The following is a 27,365-nucleotide window of genomic DNA, read 5'->3' as shown; positions in this document are numbered from 1 at the left end:
ATGTATATGTATATAAATGTATATATGTGTGTATGTATATGCATATGAAAACATAAGTATGTGTTGTGTGTATATGTGTATACATATATAAATATGTAAGTGTATATGTGTATTTGTGAATATGTATATGGGTATACATATACGAACATGTATGTGTGCATACATATAATAATGTGTGTATATGTAAAGTGACCATCACATGATGTCATTTTGCCTATATTAGGTTGTTTGCATTTCCAGTTAGAGTTCAGAATTAGCTTCTCAACATCTGTCAAAAAAAGCCTGCTGGGATTTGATTGGAGTAGAATTGAATCTATAGATCAATTTGAAGGGAAATGACATCTTAATAATATTGTCTTCTAATTAATAAACATAATACATCTTTTCATGTATCTAAATCTTCTTTTACTTTTCTTAGGAATGCTTTGTGGCAAGATATTATAAATAAGATAAATGCCCACAAGTAAGTAATATAAATTACAATGCATGATGTTATATCAGGTGAGAGACATATATTACTAGGTAAAATGGAAAACTCAAATGACAGCAGATTAAACAGATTGAAGTTTGATTTTCTCTGATGTAGAAGTCTTGGAGGAGCCAGTTCAAGGCTTGTATGAAATATCCATGATGATGTCAGGGGCCCAGGTCTTTCTGTGTTCCTTCTCTGTCAACCTGACCCCATGGCTTCCATTCATGGTCAAAGAGACTGCTCAAACTATTATCGATTCATCCACAATACAGACAGAAATTCAGAAGAGAGTGGTGGGCGAGAGGAAAACTGCTTAAAACACAGTGGAAGAAGTTTAGAACTCAATTAAGAAAAGCAAGCAAAGTGGGAAAGAATAATCATTTGAAGAAGTAAGGGTAAAAAGGATGCATTCAGCTGACATGCCAAGATCCAGCAGATGCAGAACGGATATTCCCAAAGGGAGAACAAAGAGCACAGAACAGAATGTCAAGCTCTAAATTGTAAAGAAATAAGCTACAAGTTATAAATAAAGAAATAAAAGCTTGCTCTTTAGATAGAAAAGTCCACTGTTGCCATTAAAGATTGACAGAGAACAATCCACAAGTTACTGAGAAATTACTGAGAAGCAATGACAAAGAAAAAAACCTTTTGACATCCAGACAAAACAGGCTAAGTCACCTGTAAGAGAAGAATACCTGTGGTCCCGGAATGATTCCTAGCAGCATTCCTTCCCACACGTCAGCTGAGCAATGTCTACAGATTCTCAAAGAGAGAAGAAAATTCAGCATACGGCCAGTGAATTTTTCTGTTCAGCTAAATTGTTGTTTAAGTGTAAAGGGATAAAATATAAAGTATAAATGGATAGTAATAAAAGTAACTGCCTAAATAAAATACAAACGTCCAGTTTACTAGCCTATACACATAAAACAATAAAAACAGGGATTAGTTTAGTGAAAAACAAGTTGTAAATAAGAAATAAAAATAGTAAATGTAAGTAAAAGTCATGATAAAATGAATACTAAGAATATCTTTCACAACAATAAATGCAATTGAACTAATCTCATATTTCAAAGACAGTCTCTCAAACTGGATCAAAAGGCAAAACCTTATATATACAATTTTTAAAGAAATGCTCAAAATAGAACATACCTGAGAAACTGATAACAGGAGTTTCAACTGAAGAATAGGATCACAGTTTGAAGTGAAAGAAGAATTTTTTGCCCCACAGATTACACTACATATTAAAAGGTGTTAATTTTTATATTTTCATGACCAGGAAGATACTCCAAGGCATTAGTGGGGCCTATCTGGGAAAAGGGTTTAAATTCAAGTTATTTTTAAAACACTATGTGATGAAACCAATTATTTTTGCAGGTCAGAAACACAGCTCAGGAGTTTCTAAACCTGATGTTGTTACTTAAAAGAAAAAGGTTTTCACATAGGAGGCAAAGGAATTCAAGTGCAGTTGTAGTAGTGGGAGCTGTAAATTCCCAAGGTCATGCGAAGGTTTTTGGAGGAACTAGGACGAGAAAGGGCTGTGAAGAATGGGTAGAGGTGGGCAGCCAAGGATGGTGGGAGGCAGAGAGAGCAGCAGAGCCTTGGGTCCTGGTCATTGAAGTTCAATGTGTGTCCATCCTATTACCCTGAGAGCTTCCTATCATTAACTCTGCAGCTGCCGCTGTACTTTGGACTTAGAAAAACATGTCATAGGAAATCATCATGTCATGGAAACTCATCAACTTTGGATTCAGGTGAGTGCATAGTCAAGCCCAACCAATGACTGCAACCATTGCAGTCAAATTCAACCCCAACCAATGACTGCAAATAGAACACAGCTTAATGTTTAACTCGTAACAATTAAGCTGTTTGGCTTCTCCCAAATATATCAAGATATGGGAACTATTGAGGGCAATACATCTATGTCGTGATGTGTATTTTTAGGACTTCATATTTACCATTCATAGTTGCCATAGAATTCAGGCTGGAGGAAAGGCTTCAGCCCAGGCGCTGGTCAGGTATCCTCTCTCCATACCCTGCACCCTACCTTATCCACCCTCACTACATCTTTACATTCGCTTTCCATGAATTCAGTTTTTTGGAAGGTTTTTCTTTCATCTGATAAAGCATCCAAAATAAGGTGGCAGAACAGGAGAACCACTATTTACTTGTGGATAGTTACCTTTGCAAGCCATGGAACTATCTATTTGCCTTAGGAGCCCTCAGGTCAGACCCATGAACTTCATGAACAGCCAGGCCTGCAAGAACACACGCACTGCCTGTTTGCCTCATCAGGAGGGAACGTGCTCAGAGTCAGGACTGCAATAAGCAAGATTCATATATCACCCTTGCCTTGACATTCTTGATCTAAGGCCACCCCACTACCCCAGCATGATGATTAAAACTGCCAGTTGCATCTAATTAAAAGTAGTGGAACCTAAAAGCTGCTCTGGAAACATATGGAAAACCCACTTTAATGACCACTAACTAGCTGCATTTTTTTTCTGAAAGTTCCATCCAAACTCTTTATGAAATGTCACCGTGACATGGGGCAAAATATTCACACCAATGCCACAGATTTGTTCTGATGGGAGAATCTTATATCCACCCAACTTTCAGTTAGCCAGACAGAAAGCACTGTGTGAGCAGTCAGGGACTTTGACCTCACATCTCATAAACAGAACACAGCCCAGCCTCCGGCACTGGGCGGCAGAGCTACCCCTGTGGTACTGGCACCTGGGCTGAACACTCACAGAGAAACCAGTGGTCAAATCCTGTGGCTACACTTACATGAAGTTGGAAAGTTCTCCAGGAAATATGATTCTATCACATCTTCAGAATACTTAAAATCTTTTCAGTGAAGTTCAATGTCATCCACTGGAAATTGTTTTCAAATGTGTTATCCATGACATTAATTTATGATAATAAAAAAATGATGCCTTTTCAAAATAGTATTTTAAACCTAGATGTGTGTTAAGTTTTGAGCAGTTGAGTCAGGTGTCATAGTGTCTGAAACATATATTGTCATATTTTAAAGAGTGGTATTGTTTAAGAATAGTGTAGAAATGATGCTAAAATAATCCAGATGAACCCAACAATGTAACTTTGATTTAGTCACACTAGTGGTGAGAGACCACGTTAGGCAGTAACTAGCTGTGAATATCCTGGGCATGACGTACAGAAACAACCATGGACTTTTGAAACAGACTTGTCTGAGTTTTAATTTCCACATTCCGCTGGATATGTAAGTGTGGCAAGCATCTGAAACCTTCAAACTCCAGACTATGAACATAGAGCTTCCAACATCTATCCCATCAAGGTTGTTGTGTTGAAAAATAGCTATGGGAAGACATTTATGGCAAAAAATCGACCTGTTGATTTTCCTCTTTCCTCCCTAGGTTTCTGAAGTTCACATCTGGAATTCTGGAATATGCTGCCTCCTGGAGGCCCCACTGTTTCTGCTCTGTAAAAATGCACATAGTAACAGCACCTGTCTCAATGGGTTACTGCAGAGATAAATTAGGAATGCATTATTAGGGACAATCCCTCACACAGACTGAGTGAGCTATGCTAGCTATGATCATCATGCTTGCTCAAGGTCCTGGCGGATCTTTTTGAGTCCATATCTATAATAGAAATAGAATACGAAGATGTGGCAGAAAAATTTGGAAAGATGCAGGAGATAAGTTAGTAAAAGAGAAACAGGAGGAGAAAATATTCGTTTTGTGAAAAGAAACTAAACTAAATAGGAGCAAGGCATAGATAGGAGGGGAGAAACTTGGCCATGGGCAGTGGCTGACACCTGAATCTCAGCACTTTGGAAGGCCGAGGAGGGAGGATCGCTTGAGCTCAGGAGTTTGAGACTAGCTTGGGCAACATGGCGAAACTTCGTTGCTACAAAACGAAAATTTAAAAATTAGCTGAGCATGGCGATGCGTACCTGTAGTCCCAGCTACTCAGGAGCGTGAGGTGACAGAATCGCTTGAGCCCAGGAGATTAAAGCTGCGGTGAGCTGTGGTCTCAACTCCAGCCTGATAGATAGAGGGAGACCCTGTCTCAAAGAAAAAAAAAAAGCAGAACTTATATGAGCACATTTAATGTACTTATCCATTATAGTGCTAATGCAGAAATGAAACGTGGTATAGGAAACAACTCATTAAGACTTAGGCCATCACACTAAATAAATTTCTTGCAAAACTTACGTACACACAGTGGCCATGTTTTCAAAACCAAAAACTGAAGCATACAATTACGCATACAATTAAGCATACAATTTGACTTCTGGTAGTATAGTAAACTAAAAATTATAACAAATACTTAGTATTTCATGAGTGTTTACAATGTTCTTAATGCAAGACTTTTTAATGCGACTTCTTCTTGCTTTTTAATACTTTCAGTATAATTGTGCTCTTTTGAAAAAGAAAAAACCAGGCTATTTCTAACTAAAATAATCTGTGTATCCTTTGTTTAATCTCAGAGTATTGAATAACAATATGCAATCATGTCCCTATGCATTTAAGTTCACAAAATATTGTTCTTTAGATATGGTTTGAGGATATGCAAAGTTCTCAAACCATTCTCCCCAGTGTGAAAGTAAAGTTAGGGCAAGTCGCAAGAACAGCAGTTGTAGTCTCTATGGGAGACATTCTACAAAGAAATCACACATAAGTTGGCTCAAACTGTAGTTAATTATCCATGTCAAAAATAAATCCTCAAGAGACTATTAAGATGTGCCACTTTTTTAAAAAACATGTACTTTCTAATTAGAATACACACGACCTCCTGTTTCTCATTCCATCTTCCATCCATCACTCAGACCCAAAGAATTTTCCTCAGTGCCGTCTGAACACTGTGTTGTCTTGGCGAGCACATTCTCCCACATAGGTGAGGAATGGCGTGTATTTCCAGCACTTGGCCTCTAAGAACAGAGCACACAGCAACCAGCATGGATGGGGACTCTGCCTGCAGTCAGGGAGCAAAGCAAAAGCACCCCCCAAAGAAGCCAGAGCCAAACGAGGCCCAGTGTGTGCTCACGCTAGGGCAACTCTTTTGATTCATTCCAGAGGGAGGTCTTCACTCTGTGTCTGGGGCGGTGCTTTCTTGTCTCTGTCGTACAAACCCGCAAAACCAATGTTAGCAAAACCCTGATCTTTAACAGGAAAGTAGCATGACCAAATATTTCCAGATAAATCTTATGTGCTTGTTGTAAGGGAAATTGCCTGATAGAGTGTCGTATAGTCAGGAATACTCTAGAACAGTGGTCCTCGACCTTTTTGACATCAGGGACTAGTTTTGTGGCTGACAATTTTCCCACTGACTGGGGAGGAGGGGATGCTTTCAGGATGATTCAAGTGCATTACATTTATTGTGCATTTATTTATTTATTTACTTATTTATTTATTTATTTATTTATTTATTTATTTATTTATTTATTTTTTAAGACAGCATTTCCCTCTGTCACCCAGACTGGAGTACAGTGATGTGATCTCCACTCACTGCGACCTCCTCCTCCTGGGCTCAAGCGATTCTCCTGCCTCAGCCTCCTGAGTAGCTGAGATTACAGGTGCACACCACCACGCTTGGCTAATTTTTTGTATTTTTAGTAGAGACAGGATTTGAACATATTGGCCAGGCTGGTCTCAAACTCCTGACCTCAAAGTGATCTGCCTGCCTCCATCTCCCAAAGTACTGGGAGTACAGGTGTGTGTGCCTCATTTCTATCATTATTACAATATAATATAGAATAAAATAATTATACAATGGTGATGTGTATCAGTGATGTAGAATCCATGGGAGCCCTGAGCTTGTTTTCCTGCAACTAGACAGTCCCATATGGGGGTGACGGGAGACAGTGACACCTGAAGTGTGTCACTTATGTCCACGCTGCTCTGTAATCTCTTTGTGGTCACTGTCACTGCAGAAAACCCTACTTCACAAAGACAGGTTGTTGGACATGGAAGCAGGCTTTTCAGTGCTTTTGTGGCAACCTCAGGATATTCCACCTGGACTTTCATCCAGAACATTTGGAGATTTGAAGTTGTCTCAAACACATTTTTAAAACCACTGTCATTTGCCATTTCAAGCAGCTGATCCTCTTCTAGCACAGGCAGTCAATTCACCAGGCTTACTCACAAATGGGTCGCGGATTCATTCCTTCCCAGTTCGGGGTTCTTTTGTGGTTGGGAAATATCACTCAAGCTCTTCTGAACGCTGAGGTAGGTGATCATGCCTCAGCTGGGGGAAAGAAGGCCCTGGCTCTGTCTCTTTCACAGTCTCTGCTAATGTTTGAAACATGTCAGAAATCCCAGTGTTCACTTGTCACCCTCATAATTCCAGTTTGGCTTTCAATGCAGCCGCTTTATCTGCCGACTTGAACACAGCTGTCCTTCTCCCCTGAAGTGGCAGATTGAGTTTGTTGAGCAAGTTGAATATGTCACACAAGTAAGCAAGTTCTGCAACCCATTCTGTGTCACCGAAATGTGCTGCCAGTGGTGACTGTTTCTCTAAAAGAAATCTCTGGATTCGGAGCTCTTTCCTTTCGCTGCTGCGGCCGCAGCCATGGGTATGCTCAGGCTTCAGAAGAGGCTCGCCTCTAGTGTCCTCCGCTGTGGCAAGAAGAAGGTCTGGTGAGACCCCAATGAGACCATTGAAATCGTCAATGCCAACTCCCGTCAGCAGATCCGAAAGCTGGTCAAAGGATGGGCTGATCATCCGCAAGCCTGTGACGGTCCATTCCCAGGCGCGATGCCGGAAAAATACCTTGGCCCGCCGGAAGGGCAGGCACATGGGCATAGGTAAGCGGAAGGGTACAGCCAATGCCCGAATGCCAGAGAAGGTCACGTGGATCAGGAGAATGAGGATTCTGCGCCGGCTGCTCAGAAGATACCGTGAGTCTAAGAAGATTGATCGCCACATGTATCACAGCCTGTACCTGAAGGTGAAGGGGAATGTGTTCAAAAACAAGCGTATTCTCATGGAACACAGCCACAAGCTGAAGGCAGACAAGGCCCGCAAGTAGCTCCTGGCTGACCAGGCTGAGGCCCGCAGGTCTAAGACCAAGGAAGCACGCAAGCGCCTGAAGAGCACCTCCAGGCCAAGAAGGAGGAGATCATCAAGACTTTGTCCAAGGAGGAAGAGACCAAGAAATAAAAGCTCCCCTCTTTGTCTGTACATACTGGCCTCCGTGACTACACAGATCAGCCATTAAAATAAAACAACCCTTTAAAAAAAAAAAAGAAAGAAAAAAAAAGAAATCTCTGGATTCTAAAGGAATCTCCTAATTCAAAAACTCTGGCCAGCGATCTACCTTTAGAAAGCATTTTACTTCCGTGTATGACAAGGTGTGTGTGCTCTGCGTCCATCTCCTCGCAGAGCTACATGAACAGACATGAGTTAAGGGCATGTACTTTAATGTGGTTGATCATTTTAATCACATCATGCAAAATGTTGTTAAGTTCAGGTGACGTTTTGTGGCTAGCCAGCATTTCTCTGTGGATGACACAGTGTGTCGACTCACATTCAGAAGCGACTTCTTTGACCCGAGTAGTGAAACCAGAAAGCCGTCCAGTGATGGCAGCCACTCCATCCATGCATATACTGACACAAAACGACCAATTTAGTTTTCCCAGTATGTAATCATTCAAAGACTTGAGTAGTTCTGCAGCTGGGGTGTTGACTGGCAACAAAAGAGCACATAGCATATCCTCATGCACATCCTCTTGAAAAATATATCACACATAAACAAGGATTGCTGCCTTGTTGTCAACATCGGTAGACTCATCAACCTGGATTGTGCCCCACGGTGACTCATTAATCCTCTCTAACAATTGTGCCTCAATATCCTCTGCCATCTCATCAATTCCTCTAGTTACAGTGCTAGACAAAAGAGGAACACCTGCCACCTTTTGAACTGCAGCCTTTCCTAAAAGTTCACAACAAATGTCCTTAGCAGCAGGCAGGATCAACTCTTCACCAGCAGTAAAGGGCTTCTTAGCTTTAGCAAGCAGTTAGTTACTAAAAGTGATGCTCTCAGTGCAGACACATTTGATGAAGTGGTGGCCTTCAGTAATTGCTTCTGTTCTTTGTGTTCACTCCAAAGACTTGTCTTTTAGTGCAGGATTCTTGATCTCCATGTGGTGAAGCAGTTTTGAAGGTTTCATGGCTTTGTTGGATAGTCAGTCGCCATGTATTATACAAAGTAGACTTGGAGAATGTGAATCACCTGTTGCAATGAACCAGTAATTTAAGTAAGACTCTTGGTATTTTCTTTCAAATGCAGCTTTCTTTTTATTGGCAGTCTTAGAGTCTTCTGCTGTCTCATCATTGGGTCTTTCTTCCTTTTCAAAGAAGCTCTCTAGTGACATTTATTTTTTACTCATTTTGGCTAGGGTTAGCTTGTGGGCTTAACAAAACTGTGACTGAGACAAGTGTGCAGTGCGGAAAGAGGCAGGAACAGAAGTGGGCAATAAAGTAACAGGTAAGCCATGCACGTATTGAAATAAGTGTCGGATTCTGACTTAAAGTTGCCACCAGATGCAGCTGTGCAATTGAAATACATCAGCTCACTTGCCACTATAAAGCCTGCCACCAAGGCAACTTAATTGTCACTTGCCACCCACTGATAGGGTTTTGATATGAGTCTTGCAATTGATGTATTGTGGTCTCTGTGCAGGGAACCCTTTCTGCTAATGTTAATCTGTATTTGCAGCCACTCCCCAGCACTAGCATTACTGCCTCAGCTCCACCTCAGGTCATCAGTCGTTAGTTAGATTCTCATAAGGAGTACACAACCTAGATCCCTCGCATGTGCAGTTCACAGTAGGGTTTGTGCTCCTATGAGAATCTAATGCCACCGTTGATCTGACAGGAGGCAGAGCTCAGGCAGTAATGTGAGTACTGAGGAGCGGCTGTAAAGATGGATGAAGCTTCACTTGCTCGCCCGCCACTCACCTTCTCCTGTGCGGCCTGGTTCCTAACAGGCCATGAACCAGTACCGGCCTGTGGCCCAGGGATTGCATACCCCTTCTCTAAAGCCCTGTAGGGGCTGCAGGAAATTATTTTGAGAGCAGGGTCATTAAAGAAGTCTATCTCTACACTTCAAGTAATTATCTTTCAAGACATTTTTGTCTATTTTTCTATTTTTCCTTTCAGTTCTTTCCATCTTTGCTTCGTGTTCATTGAAGCTCTGTTTTTTTGGTACATGCACATTTAGGATTGCTCTATCCTTTCGGTGGGTTGATCCTTTCATTGTTCGTGGTGGTGAATCTGTATGGGTCTGCAGCAACCTCGATTTTTGTCTCCTTGGAAGAAAGAATTTGACCGAGGGACACAGGGCAGAGGGAGAGACCACCGAGGCAAGTTTTAGAGCAGAAGTGAAAATTTATTACAACATTTTAGAGCAGGAAAGAAAGTAAAGGACGCTTGGAAGAGGACGAGGGGGCACAGCTTGAGAGATCAAGTGCCCTCTTTGGCCTTTGACATGGGGATTTTATAGGCTGGCATGCTTTTGGGATCTTGCATCCCTTCTCCACTAATTCTTCCCTTGGGGCAGGCTGTCTGCCGGTGCAGTGGCCTGCCAGCTCTTGGGAGGGGCCGCATGCATAGTGTGTTTCCTGGAGTTGTACCCATGCTCACTTGAGGCATTTTTCTCTTACCAATCGAGTGTTCCTAGAGGAAGATCTTATGCCTGTTAAACTCCACCATTTTGCCTCTTAGTGTGCATGCTTGAGCCCACTGGCCCAACTCCTGAAATCTTATGGGGAAGCTGCTGGTCATTGGCTTCAGGTATTTTCTGTTGGGAGATGGCCTTTCCCTGGTACTGGCTATGACGAATTATTATTTTAGAGAGACAGTTAACAGTGACCTGACCATCCTCTGATGCTCTCCTGACATTGCTGGTGTTGGCACGGGGGCTCTTCTGCCCTGCTCATGCCTAACTAGCTACCTACTAAAACGTAACTGACGATCCCATACAAGCTGACTTCTCCAAGGGCTGAAGGGCCAGGTAGGGTGGCCTTGACCAGGGACAAGGTGCTAATTGTCAGAGGGAAGGGTAATTTTTTATCTGCTGTCGCAGATGTGTCTCTCCATACCCACATCATCCAATGTCTGCACCTGAAGGAGAGAACAGTTAAAACAGTTTTTCAATGTAGAAAAAGACATATCACTAAAAATGCTATTAATTCAATGGGACTGAAAGAAATGCTTTGGAGCCCCTCTTACAGAGTATGAGTCACAAATGACAGAGGCAGCTTTCCCCAGATTTGCTGGCCACTTTCTGTTTAGGATAGCAGTGGTCCCAGGCCAGGGCAGCTCCAGTGAGCAACTCCAAGGCAACTGGAAGACACCATGGTGTCACACTCGGCAGAAATGGCAGCTCCCTCAGGTTTTTGTGACTGAAAAATCCCAGGGGTCTTCAGGTGTTCATGTTCTGTGTATCACCACAGGCTGTGCCTGTCCACGTGTGCCCAGAGGGAACGGGTGAGACCTGGAGTCCAGCGCACGCCTCACTGCCCATCCTGCCTTACGTGTCCGTCCAGAGCACATCCTCCTTCTATGACGACAAGGGTTCCCTCCAGGCTGAAGGCAGGCCAAGGGACACCTGTTCATGGTGAAAGGACACAGTCCAGAAAACTTGCAAAAATACGATAGAGAAACTGTGAGGCTGGAGTCTGACATAAACCCTGGGAATGAGCCTCGGTGGCCTCTGAGTGATGGCTCTGAGGAACCCCAGAAACTCAGGCTGCACAGTCAGCAAAGCACAAGGGAGCCAGGCTGGCATGTGGGCCACTGTGTGCAGGCCACATGCCAAATTATATATTTCAGGAAGAGGTGCTAACGAATTTCAGGAAAAAAAGTGATTATCAGAACTTTAAAAATCAAGATGTGTTATTAAAAATGAGGACATACACAAAAGAACCATCTTGGAAAGAACAAGTGTGCGCAGAGACAGGCGTGGAGATGACACAGTACCACGAGCCACTGTCCATCTCCCCATCTGCAGAGGAGATGTACAGGCACAGATGCACGTGCACAGACAGCTGGAGAGCAAGGGGAAGTCCTGCCAGTGTGAAGCATGGCCTTGTCTCCTTCTTACAATCACTGGTCAGGAAAAAAAAAAAAAAAAAAAAACTTACTTCATTTAAAGATGAGTGGTGAAAAAGTAACCAGCTCAGGATATAATTTGATAGAGGAGTAACACATAGGATTTTTTCTTCTAGTTTTAATGAAAAATCAAGTTGCTCAAAACTATTGATTTTAAACTACCAAGAAAAAGAAAGAGATAAGCTATAAGATGACAATGTTTTTAGCAGCCCGTCAGATTTCTGAGGATAAAAGATACATAAACAAACCAGACTCTAGAAAGTGACAAGCCATTCACAGGAGTGAAGTCCACAGGCACACACTTATCCACAGCAGAATGACAAAAATGAAATGGCTGGAGGCCAGGAGAAACTGGGCCCATGTGTGCATCTGCAGATAAGTGGGTGATCAGCTGGCATCCCTGTGGCTGGAGTCACCGGCAATGCTGCACCCAGCCTCCAAGCTTTTCCCAAAGGCCTGTGTGGAGCCCTTCACTGAGCGCTGAGGGATAAAGCTGGGAGCAGGGACTGAGGGACAGGATGTATTCCCTGGAGCCCTGCTGAGTCTCACCCAGGTGCAGGGAACCAGTCTCAGAAAACAGGAGACAGAGTGGAAGCCTGAGTGGAGCCCCTCCCAGGCCTCCAGACAATGCCAGGCAACGGCTCAAAACACAGACAGGGCCTGGAACCATGCCTGTGTTAACATCTTTGGCTCTGCTGATTGTCCCTCAAAATATTTCAGCACATGGTGAACTGAGCCAAGCTACAACTACAGCAAACCCAGACCCCAGTCACCTGTGGATCAGGGCGATGGACCTTCCCTTCTGCAGCCTGTCAGAATCCAGCTCACCCCTCTTTGCAGGAAAATATCATCTACTTCACTCTTAACTATTCCTTTCTACAAGAATACCCAACAAAAATCAAATGTGATAAAACATGAAAAAGCAAGGCAACATGACCCATGTAAAACAGGGAACAGGCAAAAGAAGGAGACTCAGAAATTGTAAGGACTCGGAAAAGCAAGGCAACATGACCCATGTGAAACAGGGAACAGGCAAAAGAAGGAGACTCAGAAATTGTAAGGACTCGGAAACTTTGAAACGACTCCTTCCCTTTCATTCTGGATGCATTTTATTTCTTCTTCTTGCTAGATTGCTCTAGCTAGAATTTCCAGTGTAATGATGAATAGAAGTGGTGAGAGCAGACATCCTTGTCTTTTTACTGACCACAGGGGCAAAGCATTTAGTGTTTCAAAGTTAAATATAATGTTAGATGTGGGTTTTTAAATAAATGTCCATTATCAGATTTTTAAAAATCAACAATATAAAGATATAGAATATTCACAAATATTTAGAAACTAGTAACAGTCTTCTAAATAGCGCATGTGTAAAAGGAGAAATCACAGAAAAATTGAGAAATATTTTGGACCAAATGATAAAAACACACATACCAAGATTTGTTGTATGCAGCTAGAACTGACTTTAGAGGAAAAATGTATAATATTAAATGCTTCTGTTAGGAAAAAAGAGTTTTAAAGTCAATGACGTGAACTTCCTTTTTAATAACCTAGAGAAAGAATACTACATTAAACCCAAAGTAGAGAAAAAGAAACAATAAAGGTAAAAGTAGAATCATTGAAATAGAAAGCATAAAAGGGAGAAAATTAATAAAAGCAAATTATGGTTCCTTGAAAAATCAATTAAAATTGATAAACCTCTAACTGGATGGATAAAACAATAAGAGGGAACACTCAAATTTGTAAGAGTAGGAATCAAGAAGCAACATCACCAGCATCCCTATAGACGTTAAAAAGAATAAGAGATTTTACAGAAAATCTAATGTTTCTAAATTCAATAACTTAGATTAATGAACAAATTCTTTAAAAGATATTAGTTACCAAAAGTGACTGCAGAAGAAACAGAAAATCCAGATATCTTCATATTTATTTAGAAAAATAAAATATTAATTAAAAACTTTCCCACAAAACAAACCTCCAGGGCCAAATGGCTTTACTGGTAAATTTTATAGAACATTTTGTGGGAGAAGCATACCTTAATAACAAAAATTGACAAAGATATTACCAAAAAAAAAAAAAAGCCATATCTACCTTCCTTAGGAATTTAGTAACCAAAATCCCCATGAAAATGTTAGCAAACAAAATCCAGTAGTATCTAAGAAGTCTACTACCAAATGACCAAGCGGGGTTTATCCGAGGAATGCAAGGTTAGATTAACATTTGAAACCAATTCATATAATGCACCACATTAACAGAATAAAAGAGAAAAGACGATATGATCGTCTTAGTGGTTGTAGAAACAGCTTTTGATAAACTTCAACATGCCTTTGTAATAATAATTCTCAGAAAAAAATAGGAATAAAAAGGAATGTCCTCAACCTAGAAGATCTAATCACAGACATCATATGAAATGGTGATATATTACATTCTATTTTCCTAAGATTGGAAAAAGGCACTGACTGATGTCTACTGTCACCATTTCTACTCAAAACTTTAGCAGAGGTCTTAACACCTGACATAGAACCAGAGTATTATGTAAAAGGCAAACAGATTGGCAAAGAAGCAAAACTCTCAGAATTCACAAGTGATCTATATGTACAGAAAACCCCAAAACTACTAGAATAAGTGGTCTTATTCTAGAATAAGAAAACCCCACTGAGGGAAACTAAATAAGATCTAAATAAGCTGAAAAAATTAGTACATGTTTCTGGACTGGAAGACACAAGATTGTCACCGTGGCATTAACCTAAAATGGTCTATAAATTTAATGCAAACCCCAGCAGAACTGCAGTAGGATAGCAGGGGTTTTTGTTTTTGTTTTAGTATCAGACAAACTGATTCTAAAATGTATATGGAAATGCGAAAACAAATCTAAAAGAGCCACATAATTTTTGACAAAGGAAAACAAGTTTAGAGAACTTACGCTCCTTGGATTTAGGAATGATTATAAATTTACAGTAATTAAGACAGTAAAATATTGGCATAAGGATAGGAAAATAGATCAGTGGAACAGAATAAAGAGTCAAGAGTAAAGCACACATGTATGGGCAATTAACTTTCAACTAGTGTGAAAAGGAACCTCTTTTTTAAACTATAGTTGGTGTTGTTTAACCTCATGAACTTTAAAAAAAGAATAAAACTATAGTTGGAAAAGCTAGATATCCCCAGGGAAAAAGAGATAACGCCAGACCCCATCTCCTTCCATAGCCAGAAAATAACACGTAGCAGGTTGTAGGCCTGAGCAAAAAACTGAGAGCAGCAGAACTTCCGCAGTAATATATCCGAAGCCTGGGCAACATGGCGAGACCCTGTCTCTACAAAAATACAAAAATTGGACAGGTGTGGTGGTGCACGCCTGTAGTCCCAGCTACTTGGGAGGTTGAGGTGAGAGGATCAATTGAGCCCAGGAGGTTGAGGCTGCAGTGAGCCAAGATCGCACTACTGCACACCAGCTGAGGCAACAGAGTGAGATCCTTGCAGAAAGAAAGAAAGGAAGAAAAGGAGGAAGGAAAGGAGAGAAGGAAGGAAGGAGGGAGGAAAAGAGGGAGGGAGGGAGGGAAAAGGGAGAGAAAGAGGGAGGGAAGGGAAGAAAAGGGAAGGAAGGGAGGAAGGAAGGGAGGATGAAGGGAGGGAGGAAGGGAGGGGAGAAAGAGAGAGAGAATAAAAGAAAAGAAAGAAAGCAGAGGAGAATAGCTTCACAATTTTTCAATTCAGCAGAGATCTCTTAGGACATGAAAAACACTATTTATAAAAGGAAAAAAATTGATAAACTAGACTTTAAAATTTCTACTCAGAACGTCTACCACTAAGAAAATAAATAGGTAAATCACAGATTAGGGAAAATCTTCACAGCACATATATGTGGCAATGAACTCATTCAGCATATGTAGAGACTTCTGACAAGCTGGCAATGATGAAACAATTAGACAATGAAAAAACAAATAACCCAATTTAAAATAAGCAAAAGACTTGGACACCACAGATAAAAACATATGAATGGGCAATAAGGATATTTAAAAGGTGCTCAACATCAGGCAAATGCATGTTAAAACAACCATGAGATATCATTTCACATTCACTAAAATTACTAGAATCAAAAATGATGACAACACCATGTATTGGCAAGGAAGTGGGACAATTAGAACGCTAACACATTGCTGGTGGAAATTTAAAATGGTACAATTAACTTGGGGAAACTGTTCAACAATTTCTTATCAAGTTGAATATTCACTAACCCTATGATTGAGCAATTTTCTCTCTAGGTATATACTCAGGAAAAATGAAAATATGTTCATAAAAGGATATGTACAAGAATATGCATCACAGCTTTATTTTTAATGGATAAAAACTGAAAACAATTCTGTGGCCCAAAAAGAGATCAGATAGACAATGGAATGTATTTAGTAATTAAAAAAAAAGAAGAAGAAGAAACTAACTAACTAGAAAAGGACATTTGTGGAATGGTTGGCAAAATTTGAATAAGGTTGGTAGATTATTTACTAGATACCAGTAGTATTGTTTCTGGTTTTGATAAGTTTACTATGGTTATGTGCAATGTTAACTTATAGATCCTTTATCTATTATTTTTGCAACTTTTTATAAATCTGAAATTATTTCAAAGTAAGAATAAATAAACAGACATATAACAGTTAAATTAAAAACTCAAGAGTACAAATTTATGATTCCAGTTGTGTTAAATTCATCCATAATGATATAAGTTAGAAAGTGGTTTTTTGGTGGAGGGAGTTGGAGAGTTGATTGGAGGGGATGTGAGGGAATTTCGTGATGATGGAAATATTTTCTATCTTGTTTTGAGTGATTGTTACAGAGGTGGATATAATGTTAAAATGCATTAAGAACACTAAAGGCCAGTGCATTTTATTAGATGTTAATTATATCTCAATAATGATAATAATAAGACAACAGAAATAATGCACCAAGGAAAATATTAAAATTGGGGCCAATTATTTTGAATGAAGAAAAAGTGATGATTAAAAGATAAACTCTAAAAAACAAGAGCATAAAGCAGAGATAGGAGAACTATGAGAAAAGATCGGTTGAGAACAGAAGACAAGGGAACACTATTTGTGAGTTAGGAAAGGAAGCATAAGAAATAAACACAGAATAGCTCCTTAGAGGTGCTGAGCCCCAAGCTGAGGAGCATGTTCTCCTCTTCCAATCCCACTTCAAAACTGCTTTTTTTCAGTTTTACAAGAGAAAGGCTAACAGTTCACCCATCAAGACGTTGACCTAAGGTTTAAAAACCTCGGGCATTGTATGAAAAGGACAATTTAAAAATTCTCTTAAGTGAAAAGTAAAAACCTCAATATTCCCACTGATCACCACCACTAGTAAAATCTTATCAGGGCTAAGATTTCAAATAAAATTTTACTTGTAAACTTTTTAAGTTGTTTACTGAATTTTGTATTATATTTATGCTATATTGAAAAGTTGTGTACTGGGCCGGGCGCGGTGGCTCAAGCCTGTAATCCCAGCACTTTGGGAGGCCGAGACGGGCGGATCACGAGGTCAGGAGATCGAGACCATCCTGGCTAACACGGTGAAACCCCGTCTCTACTAAAAAATACAAAAAACTAGCCGGGCGAGGTGGCGGCGCCTGTAGTCCCAGCTACTCGGGAGGCTGAGGCCGGAGAAAGGCGGGAACCCGGGAGGCGGAGCTTGCAGTGAGCTGAGATCCGGCCACTGCACTCCAGCCTGGGCGACAGAGCGAGACTCCGTCTCAAAAAAAAAAAAAAAAAAAAAAAAAGAAAAGTTGTGTACTAATTATATCATGATACCTCAGTCCAGAAGAAAACATTTAACATCTTATATTTAAAGGAAAGTAAACAGAAAAAAAATGGAATACATTGTAAGGATGAATGGGTAAATAGATACATAGCAGTGTGTGTGTGTGTGTGTGTGTGTATGTATGTGTGTGTGTCTAGAAATATGATAGAAAGATCAATGAAAAAGTTTTAGGCGGGGTGCAGTGGCTCACACTTATAATCCCAGCACTTTGGGAGGCCAAGGTGGAAAAATCGCCTGAGGTTGGGAGTTCGAGACCAGCCTGACCAACATGGAGAAACCCCATCTCTACGAAAAATACAAAATTAGCCAGGCATGGTGGCACATGCCTGTAATCCCAGCTACTCAGGAGGCTGAGACAGGAGAATCACTTGAACCCAGGAAGGGGAGGTTGCGGTGAAGCAAGATCGTGCCACAGCACTCTAGCCTGGGCAGCAAGAATGAAACTCCATCTCAAAAAAAAAAAAGTTTTAATATTCATGGCATATTACATTAGAATATACTTTTGTAGGCCAAGTGAAATGAACATACAAATTCAAAGAGAAAATCTTAAAATCCCTGCTAAGAGGACCCACAGACACCCTGAAGGAAGCAGATTGCTCCTGCAGAACCCAGGCAACACCCCAAATACCGTGCTGGTATCCGTAGCTGAGAAACCAACAGATGGTTCACATCACAGGACTCTGTGCAGACAACCCCCAGCACCAACCCGGAACCTGGTAGACTTGCTGAGTGGCTAAATCCAGAAGAGAGAAAAGAATAACTATAGCTCAGCTCTCAGGAAGCCACATCCATAGGAAAAATGGGAGAGAACTACATCAAGGGAGCACCCCATGGGACAAAAGAGTCTGAACAACAGCCTTCAGACCTCGACCTTCCCTCTGACAGAGCCTACCCAAATAAGAAGGAAACAGAAAACCAACTCTGGTAATATGACAAAACAAGGTTCTTTAACACCTCCAAAAAAATCAGACTAGCTCACCAGCAATGGACCCAAACCAGGAAGAAATCTCTGATTTACCTGAAAAATAATTCAGAAGGTTAGTTATTAAGCTAATCAGGGAGCCACCAGAGAAAGGCAAAGCCCAATGTAAGAAAACCCAAAATGTTACAATAAGTGAAGGAAGAGTCAAGGAAATAGATAGCATAAATAAAAAAACAATCAAAACTTCAGGAAACAATGGACACCCTTATAGAAATGCAAAATGCTCTGGAAAGTCTCAGCAATATAATTGAACAAGTAGAAGAAAGAAATTCAGAGCTCAAAGACAAGCTCTTTGAATTAACCCAATACAATCTAGACAAAGAAAAAAGAATGAGAAAATATGAACAAAGTTCCAAGAAGTCTGGGATTATGTTAAATGACCAAACCTAAGAATAATCAGTGTTCTTGAGGAAGGAAAGATTTATAAAAGTTTGGAAAACATATTTGGGGGAGTAATCGAGGAAAACTTCCCCAGCCTTGCTAGAGATCTAGACAAAACACAAGAAGCACAAAGAACACCTGGAAAATTCATCACAAAGAAGATCATCACCTAGGCACATTGTCATCAGGTTCTTTAAAGTTAAGAAAAAGGAAAGAATTTTAAGAGCTGTACGACTAAAGCATCAGGTAACCTGTAAAGGAAAACCTATCAGATTAACAGCAGGTTTCTCAGTAGAAACCCTACAAGCTAGAAAGGATTGAGGCCCTATCTTCAGCCTCCTTAAACAAAACAATTGGCAGCCAAGAATTTTGTATCCAGTGAAAGTAAGCTTTGCCTGTGAAGGAAAGATACAGTCTTTTTCAGACAAACAAATGCTGAGAGAATTCACCACTACCAAGCCACCACTACAAGAACTGCTAAAGGGAACACTAAATCTTGAAACAAATCCTGGAAACATCATCAAAACAGAATCTACTTAAGACATAAATCTCACAGGACCTACAAAATAAAAATACAATTTAAAAAGCAAAAACAAAAAAACAAGGTATACAGGCAACAAATAGCAGGATGAATGGAATGATACCTCACATCTCAATACTAACATTGAATGTAAATGGCCTAAATGCTCCACTTAAAAGATACAGAATTGCAGAATGGATGAGAATTCACCAACCATCTGCTGCCTTCAACAGACTCACCTAACACGTAAGGACTCTCGCAAATTTAAGATAAAGGGTGAAAAAAGACATTTTAAGCAAATGGACACCAAAAGTAAGCAGGAGTAGCTATTCTTATATCAGACACAACAAACTTTAATTTAAAGCAACAGCAGTTTAAAAAGACAAAAAGGGACATTATATGATAAAAGGCCTTGTCCAACAGGAAAATATCAAAATCCTAAGTATATATGCACCAAACACTGGAGCTCCCAAATGTATAAAACAATTACTAATAGACCTAAGAAATTAGATAGACAGCAACACAATAATAGTGGGAGACTTCATTACTCCACTGACAGCACTAAACACGTCATGAAGATGAAAAGTCAACAAAGAAACAATGGATTCAAACTATACCCTGGAACAAATGGATTTAACAGATATATATGGAACATTCCATCCATCAACTACAGAATATACATTCTATACAACAGTACATGGAACTTTCTTCAAGATAGACCACATAATAAGGCCACAAAATGAACCTCAATAAATTTAAGAAAATTGAAATTATATCAAGCACTCTCTCAGATCATAGTGGAATAAAACTGGAAATCAACTCCAAAAGAAACCTTCAAAACCCTGCAAATACATGGAAATTAAATAACCTGCTCCTGAATGATCAATGGGTCAAAAATGAAATTAAGATGGAAATTAAAACATTATTTGAACCGAATGATAATAGTGACACAACCTATCAAAACTTCTGGGATACAGCAAAGATGGTGCTAAGAGGAAAGTTCATAGCCCTAAATGCCTACATCAAAAAGTCTGAAAGGGCACAAACAGACAATCTAAGGTTACACCTCAAGGAACTAGAGAAAGAAGAACAAACCAAACCCAAACCCAGCAGAAGAAAGGAAATAACCAAGGTCAGAGCAGAACTAGATGAAATTGAAACAAAAAAAAAACACAAAAGATTAATGAAACAAAAAGCTGGTTCTTCAAAAAGATAAATAAAATCGATAGGCCGTTAGCAAGATTAACCAAGAAAAGAAGATAGAAAATCCAAATAGGCTTAATAAGAAAAGATACTATAACTGACACCACAGAAATACAAAAGATCACTCAAGGCTACTATGAACACCTTTACGTGCATAAACTAGAAAACCTGGACGAGATGGATAAATTCCTGAAAGATACAACACTCCTAGTTTAAACCAGGAAGAATTAGATGTCCTCAACAGACCAAGAAAAAGGAGCGAGATTGAAGTGGTAATTTAAAACTTACCAACCAAGAAATGTCCAGGGGTCAGGTGCAGTGGCTCATGCCTATAATCTCAGCACTTTGGGAGGCAGAGGTGGGTGGATCACTTGAGGTTAGGAGTTCGAGACCACCCTTGCCAACATAGTGAAATCGCGTCTCTACTAAAAATACAAAAATTAGCTGGGTGTGGTGGCATGTGCCTCTAATCTCAGCTACTCAGGAGACTGAGGCATGAGAATCACTTGAACCTGGAAGGCAGAGATTGCAATGACCATGATCCCATCACTGCACTCCAGCCTGGGTGATAGACCTTATCTCAAAAAGAAAAGAAAAGAAAAGAAAAAGAAAAAAAAAAAAGTCCAGGAACAGGTAGATTCACAGAAGAATTCTACCAGACATTCAAATAATTAGTACCAATCCTACTGATACTATTCCACAAGATAAAGAGGGAACCCTCCCGAAATCATTCAATGAAGCCAGTATCACCCTAACACTAAAACCAGGAAAGGACATAACCAAAAAGAAACTACAAACCAGTATCCCTGATTAACAAAATACTGGCTGACTGAATTCAACAACATATCAAAAAGATAACCCACCATGATCAAGTGGGTTTTATACCAGGGATGCAGGGATAGTTTAACATATGCAAATCAATAAATGTGATACATCACATAAACAGAATTAAAAACGAAAATCACATGACCATCTCAATAGATGCAGAAAAAGCATTCGACAAAATCCAGCATCCTTTATGATTAAAACTCTCAGCAAAATCGGCATACAAGGGACATACCTCAATGTAATAAAAGCCATCTATGACAAACCCACAGCCAACATAATACTGAATGGGGAAAAGTTGAAAGCATTCCCTCTGAGAACTAGAACAAGACAAGGATGCCCACTCTTGCCTCTCCTCTTCAACATAGAACTGGAAGTCCTGGCCGGAGCAATCAGACAAGAGAAAGAAATACAGGGCATCCAAATTGGTAAAGAGGAAGTCAAACTGTGGCTATTTGCTGATGATATGATCGTTTACCTAGAAAACCCTAAAGACTCCTCCAGAAAGCTCCTAGAACCGATAAAAGAATTCCACTACTGGGTATCTACCCAGAGAAAAAGAAGTCATTGTACAAAAAAGATACTTGCACACGCATGTTTATAGCAGCACAATTCGCAATTGCAAAAACGTGGAACCAACCCAAATGCCCATCAAGCAATAAGTGGACAAAGAAACTGTGGTATATGTATATATACCATCATATATATATATATGATGGAATACTACTCAGCCATTAAAAAGGAATGAGTTAATGGCATTCACAGAGAAATAGATAGAATTGGAGACTATCATTCTAAGGAATGGAAAACCAAACATCGTATGTTCTCAGTCATAAGTGGGAACTAAGCTATGAGGATGCAAAGGCATAAGAATGATACAATGGACTCTGGGGACACCAGGGAAGCTGTAGGACGGGAGTGAGGGATGAAAGACTACAAATAGGGTGCAGTGTATACTTCTTGGGTGACAGGTGCACCAAAATCTCACAAATCAATGCTAAAGAACTTGCGTAAACAAATACCACCTGTACCCCAATAAACTATGGAAATAAAAAATAAGAAGAACAAAAAATAAAATCCCTAATTATTTTAGCTCTATGTATGCTAATGAATGAATATAAAGTATGAATGTTTTTGATACCAAGATTCCACTGGGTACATTTGAAGGCAATTTTTTTCTTTTTTCTTTTTTTTTTTTGTGAGACAGAGTCTCACTCTGTCACCCAGGCTACAGTGCAGTGGCGTGATCTCGGCTCAACGCAATTTCCACCTCCAGGTTTCAAGACGTTCTCCTGCCTCAGCCTCCTGAGTAGCTAGGACTACAGGCCCATGCCTCCATGCCTGGCTAATTTCTTTTGTATTTTAGTAGAGACAGGGTTTCACTGTGTTGCCCAGGCTGGTCTCAAACTCCTGAGTTCAGGCAATCCGCCTGCCTTGGCCTCCCAAAGTGCTGGAATTACAGGTGTGAGCCACCACGCCCAGTCTGAAGGCATTTTATAACCTCTTTATTCTAAAATGTTAGTACTTAGGTCTGTGAGGAAATTGCAACCTTTACAACTATAAAAACTTATTATCAAAGCCTTACCAGCCAATGTAACAAATGTCCAAGAAAGCGTAAAGTTTTAAAAAATTATTTGAAGGGCCAGGCAAGCAGAAATTCACGTCAGCCCTAGGTCTAGAGCATCATTGTACCTCACGTAAAAGGTCGCAGTAGCCTCCTGACTCCGTCCCCTGCTACTGCTCCCCTACAACAAGACATTCTTAAACAACAGACTATTTTGCGGTGGAGGGGAAGGCAAGTCCAACTCATCTCCTCCGGAACGTGGTGTTAGTGCATGCAGTGCAACATGCAAACGCTTCACAAGCCTGCTAGTGCACACAGGACCACTCTCTGTTCACCCCCCACTTCTCCTCCATCTCCCCCTTTTTACTCTCCATGTTCTGTCCTTGTGGGCCTTCGGACTCCTTGAGTACAATAAGCAATTCTTCCTTTTGAAGTCCTTCTGTGTGCAGTTCATGCCCTGGAGAGGCTTGCACAGGTCTTCAGGTTTCTGGCTCTTTCTGACCTTCATGTTTTGGCTTCAAGGTCAACTCCCCAGGAAAGCATTTCCTGACAACATTGATTCAAATGCTCCCCATCCAAGCTGCCCTTTTTCCCAAGACACTGCTTATTTTGGGGGTAACATTTATCATCATCAGAATGTATCTCCTTTTAAAAGCTTTTTTCCGTTGAGTGTGGGTTACCTCCACTAGACAGCAAGTGCCAAGACAACGCAGTGAGGTTTCACCCCTCCCTGTTCCTCACCACTGCACACCTAATGCCAAGCCAAGTGCATAATGAGTGTTCAGTACATGCTCGTGAAAGGAAGGGAGGGAGGGACAGTGACAGCAGCAGCATTTGAAGGTTTGGGGAGTGAACGCATTTGCAGCTGGTGCTCTGCAGGGCCTACCTGCCGCTCTCGTGCCTCCATTCTCCATTCAGACCTACAGCATTTTGCATCTGCCACATGACATCACCACTCGTCACCCTCACCCCCACCACCTGCCTCTTCCTCCACCCACCACCTCCCACCTGGCATCCAGTCCTGGGTTTTGTAAGGCTAGGCTAAGCCATTCTTCCTCTGTTACCTGGTGTGCTGGCTGCCCCTCGAGAGTTTACCAACTCACAGAGATCTTCTTCCTCTTAGAATTGCAGCACTATGTCTGTACCTGTTCGGACCCTCCAAGGTGAGATCAGGAAGTGCACCTGAGTGTGGGCTCTGCACTCCGCCTGCTCCACTGACAAGTGTACCCAGGACCTTGCACAGGACAGCTCACTTCTCCACACCTCCAGTTTCCTTTCTATAGAAATAGGATAGGTTTCTGAGGAGGTTGAATTCACATATGTAAGGCACTTAGAATAGTGACACACAAATAATAAGTACCCGAAATGGTAACAGGTTTTGTGTCCCAGGAATTTAACCTGGCATTCAGATCAACCAGTTTGTTTCTGCAGGTGACTAGAACCAAAGTTACACGTTTGGGTTCTGGGACGAGAGCACCTTCTATCATGGAGATTCTTCTTGGGATTTATTGGAGGTAAATGTTGGGACCTTCACGATGCCTTGGAATTGTCCAGTTGTCCTTTGTTGGGCATCTGGAGGTTTTAGCACCTGGGCCAATGCAGGTCCCAGTGAGCCAGCAGGAACCCTTTCTCTCTGAAGTGGAAGAAGGCAACCATGACAGGGGTGGGATGGGAGAACTTCCACCCCAAGAACCTTCTCTGGCAGATCAATTTTAGGAAAGAATATACGTGGAAGTTGAGGATTTGGAAAAATGTTTTCTCATTAAAACTTTCAGCTGGGCGTGTTGGCTCATGTCTATAATCCCAGCACATGGGGAGTCTGGCAGACAACTTGAGGTGAGGAGTTCAAGACCAGCCTGGCCAACATGGCAAAACTCCGTCCCTACTGAAACTACAAAAATTAGCCAGGCGTGGTGGCACACACCCATAATCCCAGTTACTTGGAAGGCAGAAGCAGGAGAATCACTTGAACCCAGGAGGCAGAGACTGCAGTGAGCCAAGATCCTGCCACTGTACTCCAGCCTGGGCAACAGGGCGAGACTCTATCTCAGAAGAAAAATAAAAAACAAAAACAAAAACATTCATCAGAGAAATCCGCTCTGCAGAGAAAAATGGGTGTGTGTCCCCCATTCTCGTTCTTCTCTCAGGGATAAAACATAATGCTAGGATCCCCTTCTCATTCAAATGCACAAGAGACACCCTGGCTCCTCACATAAGAGCATCAAGCTTTAAGTTTTGTTTTGTTTGCCTTGTTTGTTTTCTAAGGGATTTTTCTACCCACATTAATAAATACCTTTGTAATTCAAAGTTTTTCCTCCTTGTTTTTAGAAGCAAGTTTTATTTTAAGAATAGTATTTATTAACACAAGTCCTCTGTAATCAGTGGTGTACAGTAATTGCAGGTTGAAATGAAAGAAAGAATAAATGAAGGATAAGTTTTCCTTTTTTAAGTGCTTTTTAAATGTTTCATTGAGGTATAATTGATATACAAATAATGGCACATGTTTAATGTCTACATTTCAATGAGTTTGGACATATACCTACATCCATGATACCATCACCAAATCAAGGTATTAAACATCTCCATCTGCTCAAAATTGTTCTTGTATTGCTTTGTACTTTTTAAATTTTATATCGTATATTTTAATTACATTTGGAATCATGTATCAAATACATGACTTGCAGTAATTAGAACTTAAACACAATATTTTTAAATTACACACATCAACAGCTATATGAAGATATCCCTCCACATAAGGGTATTCATTTGTAATAGGTAAAAATTACTATTGTACTTGGAAATGAATTATTTGACTCAAAGTTACACAGTTTAAGGTAAACGGTATTATCATTTCTAAACAATTAACTCCAAATATTCTTACCAAATTCCATAAGAGGAATGTAATTCCTGTCCCATTGATGTAGGGCTAGGCCATGTGACTTTCTTTGGCTAACAGAACAAGAGTGAAAACAAAAGTGGAAGCCTGCCAGGTCTAAGAAGCTTGGTGAGTTCCTGCCAGCTTCACAGCCCTCACCTTCCACCCTGAGAACTGTGCCCAGATTAGTGTGGTCGGGAAGCCTGGGGCCCCAGTGAAAAGACCCATAGCCTGAACTTAGACTGATATGGTTTGGCTGTGTCCCCACCCAAATCTTACCTTGAATTGTAATAATCCGCACATGTGAAGGGAAGAGCCAGGTGGAGGTAATTGATCGTAGGGGCAGTTTCCCCCACAGTGTTCTCACGGTAGTGGATCAGTCTCACAAGATCTCATGGTTTTATAAAGGGGAGTTCCCCTGCACAAGCTCTCTTGCCTGCAGCCATGTAAGACATGATTTTGCTCCTCCTCTGCCTTCCGCCATGATTGTGAGACTTCCCTAGCCATGTGAAACTGTGAGTCAACTAAACTTCTTTCCTTTATAAATTACCCAGTCTCAAGTATGTCTTTATTAGCAACGTGAGAATAGACTAATACGTAGACCCACCCTGCTTGGAGCAGAGCCACAGACCCCAAGCTGTAGCCACTGCCATGCCATGTGTGGGAGAGAGAAATATTTGTTTCGTAAGCTCTAGAGCAAGCTTGTCCAAACTGCGATCTGCAGGCTGCATGTGGCCCAAGACAGCTTTGAATGCAGCCCAACACAAATTTGTAAACTTTCTGAAAACATTATGAGATTTATGCATGGACCTTTCTTTTTTATTTTTTTAGCTCATCAGCTATCATTAGTGTTAGTGTATTTCATGTGTGGCCCAAGACAATTCTTCTTCTTACAGTGTGGCCCAGGGAAGTCAAAAAATTGGACACCCCTGCTCTAGAGATTTAGAGGTTGTTTGTTACCCAGCATGATCCTAATGAAAACCAATCAACACAGCTTAAGGGTAGAATTTGGTTTTACAAAGCTGGGAAACTGTAAGCAATATAAAACTCACTAGAAATTCAGAGGCATATGAATTTTTTATCTAAATGAAGAGTCTTCATTTAGATAAAGATACTTTATCTAAACCATGTCTTACAAAATCATGTCTTACATGGCCGCAGGCAAGAGAGCTTGTGGAGGGGAACTCCCCTTTATAAAACCATCAGATCTTGTAAGACTGATCCACTACCTTGAGAACACTATGGGGGAAACTGCCCCTATGATCAATTACCTCCACCTGGCTCCTCCCTTCACATGTAGGGATTATTACAATTCAAGGTAAGATTTGGGTAGGGACACAGCCAAACCATATCTCCCTGTAGAGTCATCGTCAGTAGTAGGGGATACATAGAGGTTCAACGAGAGACAAGTGTTTGTACAAGACGTCAAATATGACATACTAGGATCAGATGCCACCATCCCCTGCTCAAGTGCTAGTTCAGGCTCTGTTCTTAGAAGCAGAGTGAAAGAGGGTATCCACATAAGTGATTTCCTCCTTCCTTAGGGGTGGATTGTTTGCTCCTTCTGACAAGGAGATAAGAAATATCAGAGTAACATCCTTCCTGAGATAAGGCTCTGAACAGATTGGTATGGTCTTCTAG

At 40.7% G+C, this 27,365-nt stretch overlaps 1 pseudogene across 1 annotated transcript; it reads left to right on the top strand.

Annotated features, from left to right (window-relative positions):
- Window positions 1-7,018: 7,018 nt before the first annotated feature.
- Window positions 7,019-7,690, top strand: LOC112623177 (annotated as a pseudogene). Its single transcript, XR_003119101.1, has one exon. The product of XR_003119101.1 is annotated as a 60S ribosomal protein L19 pseudogene (transcript).
- The last annotated feature ends 19,675 nt before the right edge of the window (window positions 7,691-27,365 follow it).

The sequence above is a fragment of the Theropithecus gelada genome, chromosome 4, assembly GCF_003255815.1.
Source record: "Theropithecus gelada isolate Dixy chromosome 4, Tgel_1.0, whole genome shotgun sequence".
In the NCBI taxonomy this organism is placed as follows: domain Eukaryota; kingdom Metazoa; phylum Chordata; class Mammalia; order Primates; family Cercopithecidae; genus Theropithecus; species Theropithecus gelada.
The sequence above is the reverse complement of the archived record's forward strand: the minus strand, read 5'-3'. Positions and strand labels throughout refer to the sequence as shown.